This window comes from Gorilla gorilla, chromosome 8 (assembly GCF_029281585.2).
Source record: "Gorilla gorilla gorilla isolate KB3781 chromosome 8, NHGRI_mGorGor1-v2.1_pri, whole genome shotgun sequence".
Taxonomy (NCBI): Eukaryota; Metazoa; Chordata; class Mammalia; order Primates; family Hominidae; genus Gorilla; species Gorilla gorilla.
In genome coordinates this window covers 85345384-85354660 of record NC_073232.2, presented here as the reverse complement: position 1 = coordinate 85354660, position 9277 = coordinate 85345384, and positions in this window count along the sequence as shown.

The window sequence follows — 9277 nt, the reverse complement described above, 5'->3', positions numbered from 1 at the left end:
CTCTCTTCAGCACAGAGACATGCAAAAGATATGTTGACCTGAGAAATGGTAGCTGCTATCATTTAGAGCGAAATCTAAGGAGAAAAAAACAGCTGGCTTGTTTCTTTCTGTTCCTAAACCTCAACATCCTGACAAAGCAGTCTAAAGGAGTTCAAGCCCTGCCCTACCCCGCTAAAGCATTCATAATCCTATCCTATTCCCCTAAGGGTTACAACAACCAAGATCTTACATTCTAGCAAAGGGGAAGAGGGAAACAGTACATACGAGAAGCCTCCACCCCCACAGTGCAAGTATCCTTTTCAAGAACACCTGCACTTCCATGGGCGGACATGGAAGCTGTAAGTAATTGCCTATAAAGCAAACATTAAGGCTGTGAGCCCTGCTAACACTTCCCTCTCACATGTGCAAATGGGTTACACATAGGATGCACAAAACTATTCCATGGAGAGAAATCTGTTCCATCAGCCATACGTGCAGAGCCCTGCACATCTTCTCCCCTGAGCAGGGTAAATGACAATAACTACCCTCACCTCCAGACAAGAATGTGTTAGAAACCTAAGACCTCTATTATACCTAGAATTAGGAACAGAATATCCAATGGGCCTACACAAGCAGCTGTGCATTCTGAACTCAGACAGCAAATTGACATGAAGTTGCCGCTGAAACAAGCAAGTTTGCCACAGTGCTATGTGTACAATACCCTTTCTAAGAAGTAGCAAAACTCTGTGGTTTCACAATCAGATTGGCACCATTTGTACCCTATCTGTATGCTCCTGTTTTATGGCATTCTCTGACGTTATCCAAAGTAAACTGTCCACATTTTAATGTATTTTCATATGCTTTATTTTCCAGAGTTGGGACAAGAAGTAACTTTTGCCTAATCCAAAATTCAGTTGGCAGGTATCCAAACACCCAAGTACTTTCCTCTGGCAACATTTTGTGTGGTAGGAGGACAGAAAGGTATACAAAAAGCAGCCAGGAGGCTGCAGAGATGCTGATGTCTCTGAAATTTAGACTGTTTTCTCCTTTACTGCTAACTTTCAGAAGTAATTATGGCACTCATTTCTAAGCTAATGCCTTCTAATGGTCACTTAATTCTGGACAAACTGCAGAGTAGAATGCTTTTGAAACTAGAATTAATTGTTTAAAAGACATTATTGGGATTAGTCTGGTAAATGTAGAAAGAAAAAAAGAACTTTTACTGAGACATTAAAAATAATGAAGTTCCCTCCAGTCCCAAACCTAATACATTTTGTGGGTTTCTTTTTTTCTTTTTCTTTTCTTTTTTTTTTTCTTCCTGGAAGTAATCGGCCAGGGAATGAAGCAATACCAGAGACCTCTCCACCTGTTAATGGGCATTCAGTGATGTTTCCTACCATCATATCAGATCAGTCCTACTAAGAAAGAGAAGACACATAGCTAAGACTGCCATACTGCAATTATTTTTCTCTTTTATTTCAAAAAACATTCATCTAATCACTGCTGTGCTCAGAGTTCTTGAGAAAGCTGTACAAGGTACAAAGGGCAGGAAGTGACAGTCCCCTGAGGCTCACAGTCTATTGAAGGACAAAGGCATATAAATAGCAAGGGACGCCAAGGCATATGCTATAATAGAAGCACGGCTAAGATTCTATAACAGTCAATAAAGTGAGGGAATTTTGAATGGAAAAAAAACTATGAAGGCTTAAAACCTTTAAGTGCATTTAGGTCCCCAGTAGTTCAGTAAAGAAAGGAAGGGACTATGCCAGGCACAAGGACAGTGACAGTGAAGCCACAAATGTAGAAAAGTCAGCATGGAGCACAGGGTGTGGGAATGAGAGAGGGGCAACATCATGGAATAAGGTTACACTGTGGCTGTGCCAAAGAAAGTTCCAAATGCTACATAAAGAGTTGGGATGTTAGACATTGGTACAAAGACAATAGCGAACGGTTTTGAGTAGGAAACTACTATGAAGTGATGAGTTGAAGTTGGTGTGTTGAGTTTCTTTATTTGCCCTGGGAATGATAAGGCAGGTGTAATTGAAGCATGATGAGGAAAAGGGAGGAAGAACCACTGGGAGAAAAAGACAGAAAGGCAGGGCTAGGATCACCAGTCACACACATTTCTGCTTTGCCATCTTGGTTGGAGCAAGCCTGTTCATTCTCCTTTATCTCTTTTCTTGTTTCCTCTTTATTGTTAAGTGTTGGCTTTCTCATCTCTTTAACATCATTACGATATTTAAACATCACTTCAAAATTGAGTTACCAGACCTGACTTCCATTGTGAGTTTTCATCCCAAACTTTTGCATGCCTGCTTGCCATGTGAAGAGGGATGTTCTATTGATCCTCAAACTTGACAGCCAAATTGAATTAATCTCCCACTAGATCCCTGATTTTCTTCCATCTTCTCATCATTTAACATTTAACATTTAACACCACCTCAATCCTCCAAATCACCCAGAGTACAATTACAAAGTTATTTTAGACTGCGCTTTCACTCAACTCATCAACATACAATATGTTGTCTAATCCTACTACAAAATCTCTTTTAATATCTATCCATCTATCTGGTTCATTTCATCTCCTCTAGCATAGATCGATTTCAAGTCTGCCTGCATTTTTTACCCCCTAGACTCTCAGAATAGTTCCTTACTTGGTTTCCTTGTCTCCAGTCTCTTCCCTCACTAATCTCTCTCTCACTAAACAGCCTAAAACGCTGATCAGATGGTGTAAGGGTCTTCCTCACAAGCCTCAGATGTCTTCCCATTGGCTACGCAATGAAGGCAACCACCTGAGTGAGTAGCATCCAAGTCTTGAATGATTGGCCAAAACCTCCAACCAATCTCTCCATGCTTTCTGGATCACCCATCCCCCAAACACACTGTTCAACTCAATGTCTTGCCTCCACCTACATCTTTCTCTCCAAGTTTGCCTATTGAAATTCTATGTGTTTTTCAAGCCCTAGCTCAGATATTGCCTCTTCCACAAAACCTTTCTTTCTTCCCCAGTCCCAGATCAATCAATCACTACTTTCTCTCTGCATATACACAATTATCCAATAGTATTATTTCTGTCTGTTATTTACCATTTTCTACGTGTTTTCTCTTCTCAGTTATAAATTCCTTGAGTGCGGGAGACATGTCACATTCATCAATATATCCCGTGATAACTGGAATAGCGTTTTGCAAGTAATAGGCTCTGAAAGAATAAATGCCAGTTTGGTTTATTTTTAAATTTGTTCCCAGGCATTAAAATTTCTAGGATTGCAGGTTTCCTGATGGAGATTCAGATCCACCTATCAAAAGGGAAAGTGTTTGCTAAGTAATTTCAGCCTTAAATTTCCAATGGTTAATCAAATATATATGAAGTCCTAACTATTCATTTCATTAATAGTTCATTTAGTTACTCACTAAAAATATTTACTAAACATTTACTTTGCTCCTAGTACTGTTCTAGATGCTATAGATTAGGTGATGAATAAGACTAGTGTGGTTCAACTTCCTCTAGTTTTCATTCTAATGAGGAAATCGATTTTTTTAAGTAATACATTAAAACAAGTTTATATAGAAATACAAGGTGGAGGCTGGGCATGGTGGCTCATGCCTGTAATCCTAGCACTTTGGGAAGCTGAGGCAGGTGGATCACCTGAGGTCAGGAGTTCAAGATCAGCCTGGCCAACATGGTGAAAACTCGTCTCTACTAAAAATATAAAAATTTGCTGAGCATGGTGGTGCGTGCCTGTAATCCCAGCTACTTGGGAAGCTGAGGCACGAGAATCGCTTGAACTGGGGAGGCAGAGGTTGCAATGACCTGAGATCGCACCATCTCACTCCAGCCTGGGTGACAAGAGCCAAACTCCATCTCAAAAAAAAAAAGAAAACAAATACAAGGTGGACAATAAAACAGAATAATAAGACAGAGAGTTACTTGGGTGGTCAGGGAAAGGCTCTATAAGGAGATGACATTTCAGCTGATAGGCTATTCCATCATTCTATAAAGCCGGGTGCTTTTGGGTAATGGGGATATTGCATGATAGAAACAGTGACTCCCTAGTGATGGGCAACATGGATCACATGGTCGCCTGCTGTTTGTGATCAAGCATTCAATCTATACCAGCTCCCAGGGACATCGGTCTTCTCCTCTTCCTTCTCCTCTTCTTCCTTCTCTTCCTCACCCTCCTTCTTCTTCTTTGTCTCTAAGTGAGTTTCTGGGTCACAAGCAGTGGTGTATGGTAGGCTATGATGATGCTTCCCTCTTCAAGTTGGAAAGCCTGCCACCAGATTACTACTGTCTACTCACACCCGCCCCAGGGATATAATACGATATCAAAATTTCAAGACTGCTCACTGCTGCTGATTAGGCTCTTGAGATGGCAGCATCCAGATGAACTTTACTGACTAAAAGTCCAAGTTATTGAAGCTATCCTCAGCCTCCATCTTTCCCGCCATGCTTCCTTTGGTCAAGAGCCCACGAAGGACCCTGAAATACTTGGACAATGAGGTTTAACTAATAACCACAATGATGCTCTTCTCAACAACCTAATAACTGAGGCATATTTCTGTCGTGGAATCTGTTTGGTGAGCATTCATATCAGCAGCAAATATCTCACTCTGGACCCATTCCAATAAGTCCATCTACATGTTTCCCTTCAAATTTCATTGTCAACAGCCCTCTAATATTTTTCTTTCCATGTCTCCAACCATACCATGAACCAGACTATGAACCACACCATGAACCACTGCACATGCCACACCATACCACACCATGAACCACTGCACATGCCCTGAAATAGATTCTTATCTCAGGTTCTCTCTTCTTCCTGACAGTGTAGTTATGAGATCTTCTACCCAAAGTTATTTGTACTGGAAAGATGTTCTTTTTCCACTCCCCTCAGGACCACCTGTGATAAATGCAGCTGTAGTAACACAGCAGTCCATTTCCAGGGGGACCAGCATGCTCATACTAAGCAGAGCCATCTGTAAACCTGGCTTTAAAATTGTTCCTCTGTAGCCATCTTTTCATAGGGACCTCCAATGAGGTATTAAGGCAGATTAAACAGGGGGTTGCAGTGAGGCAGGAGTAGCCATACTGGGAATGTGAGCTCTGTGCTTATGGAATTGCCTTGTGCTTTCACAACGTGCTTGGTCTCTGTCTCATAAACCCTATTTTCATGTGATGAAGACACGCTGGACATATCAGATTTTATGGCAATGGCAATCCGACAATCCTTACTCATGATGGGCAACATGAATCACATGGTCTCCTACTGTTTGTGATCAGGCATTCAATCTATACCAGATCCCAGCATTCAAACAAAACAAAAACAAAACCAAAAAAACAACTAAACAACTGTTTCTGAAAACGAGCATGAGTCCTTTGGACCATTATTAAGTAAAATAAGGATAAACATTTATTAAAGAAGGTAAGATTTCCCTTCAAAATTCTTGTGATTTCCCATTTGATGGTACCAGAATTTCATGTAGTATTCCCATTTTCCAAGACACTTAAAGCACCAGAATTCTGCTCAGCCATGAGGACCAAGTAGTAAAATGGCTGGTCCCCCAGATGCCATTGGTCAACCTCCTGCTCTAGTCCCTACTCGAGCCTTTCAGTTCACCTTGTAAGTGGGTTAGAGTGGAACACACAAATATTTCATGTACGATAGACCCGCACTTATTCATGGTTTTGCTTTCTGTGGTTTCAGTTACCCACAGTCAACTATGGTCAGAAAATATTAAATGAAAAATTCCAGAAATAAATAATTCATGAATTGTAAATTGTGTACCATTCTAAGAAGCATGATGACATCTTGGGCTGTCCTCCTCCACCACACCCAGGACATGAATCCTTCCTTCTCCCAGCATCTCCATGCTGTCTACGCTACCCACCTGTGAGTCACTTAAAAGCTGTCTCGGTTATCAGATCAACTGTCGTGGTATCACAGTGCTGTGTTCAAGTAATCCTTATTTTACTTAATAATGGCCCAAAGCACAAGAGTAGTAATGCTGGAAATTCAGATATGCCAAAGAGAAGCTATAAAGCACTTCCCTTAAGTGAGAAAATGAAAGTTCTTGACTTGAGGAGGAAAGAAAGAAAATCGCACACTGAGGTTGCTAAGATCTATAGTAAGAACAAGTCTTCTATCTGTGGAATTGTGAAGAAGGAAATAGAAATTTGTACTAGTTTTGCTGTCACACCTCGAACCTGAAAAAGTTACAGTCACAGTGCATGAAAAGTGCTTAGTTAAGATGGAAAAGGTGTAAAATTTGTGGGTGGAAGACACGAACAGAAAGGCGTTCCACCTGATGGCAGTCTGGTTCAGTACTATCCAGGGCTTCAGGCATCCACTGAGGGTCTTTGAATATATTTTTTATGGGCAAGGGGAGCCTGCTAAAATACCTCCAAAATCTGGAGAGACCGCCTCTTAGTGGTATGGAATGCAAACATACGCTGTTTTGTCAGGTGCAATCCCCATAATGTTGCTAAGGTAGTTGTGCCCTATATTTTCATGGAATTTGTGGTACAACCTCTGGCTTGTACATGTCTTGTTGATGCATCTAGATCTGCTACTTTCACTGCAGCAAAACACTACAAACTTACTGAACCAGCATGATGTTGTGTGGGATAGAGAGAAGATCAGTGTCTCTGGCCCACATTGTGGCCCACAGTTAGAGGTAAAGTAATAACTTCTGACAAATCTGCAATCCTTTCCAGGTGACAGCAAATGAATTCTAGTGTTCTTTGTTTAATGAAACTAACGAAAAGTATTTTTTTACTTCATACTGTATACCAGGTGCCAGGGAGGCACTAATTTGCTTTAGTAAGGAAATCACATCTGAAACAGCAACTAAAATGAAAGTCACTATTTGATTAATCAAACAGTAATATATTATGCTCCAAGACCCCTTAGCAAGTCACAGTGGAACATGAAACTAGAATGTTATAAAAATCACTATGCCCGTGCATTTTCAAGTCTCTAATTATGCAAGATTGCTTTTGTAATACTATTTTGGTAAAGAGGTAAAGAGGGAGATATCCAGGGACATTCACTTGGTCTTGGTCTTCCCTTCACAGATCTGGGAGCTGGTGTGCATGGATTATGTCCGTTGTCAATGTTACCTATTTTAACATGATATGTTTAGACTGGGGAAAACACAATTGGATAGGTCTAAGATTCCACTGGGTATAACAAGGCAGACTTGGGTCAAAACTCAATTTACATTCTCACCTGACTTAATGCTTTTTATCATCCTTTGATAGCTTCTTATTTTCCTTCAGCATCTAATTGTCAGAGTATGCAGTCTATGAGGGTTTTGGTTGGTGTTCATCTCTCCCTCTTCTCTTTTCTTTTCTTTTTTTTTTTTCGAGACAGAGTCTCATTCTGTTGCCCAGGCTGGAGTGCAGTGGCGTGATCTTGGCTTACTGCAACCTCCGCCTCCTGGGTTCAAGCAATTCTCGTGCCTCAGCCTCCTTAGTAGCTGGGACTATAGGCGCATGCCACCACACCTGGCTAATTTTTGTATTTTTAGTAGATACAGAGTTTCACCATGTTGACCAGGCTGGTCTCAAATTCTTGACCTCAGGTGATGGGCCTGCCTCAGCCTCCCAAAGTGCTGGGATTACAGTGGTGAGCCACTGCGCCTGGCCCCCTCTTCTCTTTTCCATGTGTACTTTCTCATTAGGTTATCTTACCCAATCCATGACTCTCAATAACATAAATATATCTCACATGTACACACATATATATGTATGTATGTGTATATGAACTTACATGCCTGAACTTCTCCTTGAGCTCATATATTCTCCTAGCTACTAATCATCTCCATTTGGATGTTAACAAGCATCTTAAACTAATAAAAGAGAACAGTTCATTTTTGTTCTCCACTCAGCAAACCTGTTCTTTCCCAAGCAAGACTTCCACCATCTACCTAGTTTCTCAGACTAGAAATCTTGATTTTTATCCTTTATTCCACTCCTGTGTTGACATTTAATTCATCCATAAGTTCTATAAAAAAAGTAGAACATAAGTTCTACCTACAAAGTGTACCCCAAATTACCCCAAATTTGATTACATTCCACAATCCCCACTCCCATGACACTTGTCTCTACCACTATCATCTCTTCTTTGACTAACGTAATAGGCTCGTAAACAGTTTTTGGTTTCCACCAATTTTTGCATTACTCTACCCAGAATCAAAGGTAATTTTTCTAAACATAAATCAAATCATGTCACTCCTGTGCATAAAATTCTCAAATGGCTTTTTACTTCAACCAGAATGAAATCCAAACTCTTTATTGTAGCCTATAAGATTCTCCTGGCTCCTGACTGATTCTAATATCAATTATTTCTGTTTTCCACCATCTTCAATATACTGCAATCTACACTGGCCTTATTTTTTCTCCCTGAAGACTATGACATGTTTGTTTCATCTCAGGAACCTGTTTTCTTTGTTTGGAACTCTCTTCCATGACTGTCTCTTCTTCTTCATAATTCGGGCCACTGGATTCGGGTCTCAACAGCTGCCTTTAAGTCACTCTTCACTATCTTCCTTCTTTTGTCCTTTTTAGGGCATCTATTCGTCCTGAAAATAATTTGTTTGTTTATTTATTACCTCTCTCCCCTACTATAAGCTTCACAAGTACTCCATCTTTCTCACCAGTACATTTTCTGCATTTAGAACAATGCTTATCAGACAGTAGTTGGTCAATAAATATTCATCAGCTGAATTATTGACCCTCTACAATTCTTCCTTTTGCTTGGTGGACTGCAGTATTACTTGGAGCACCAGAAATTAGTGTTAGCTCAACCAAAGGTCTAACGACCAATAGAATAGTTGGGTATTTCCATTGCTTCATTGCGCGGTTACTCTAATTTAAAGTCTTGTGCTTCCTTGAGGAAAGCGAGAAGGATATTTTATTGTCTCTACTTGTGATTGTATTGCAGGGTCTTCAAGGATTCTGCCTTTTCCCTTCACTTAAAGGTTTCCAGAATGAGCACAGTTCTGGGAATAGGATGAGGAGCTTTTACATCTCTCAATGTGGTTCAACAGGCCTCTCTCCATGAATCCTAAAGTTCTGTTTTTTACTTAACAGAAATAGAATTTCTAACATAAAAGAGGACTTAAAGGAATCTCACTCTCTTTCTCCTCTCCCACCTCAGTCTTAGGATCCATCCTCAATTAACAACTGTCACACATCCCAGGAAGGACCTATAGCCTATCATGCTCACCCTCCCCTCTTCACCTCTGACCTTTATCCACTGCTGGTTAGTCTCTTCCACTCTAGAATCCTTCTAGC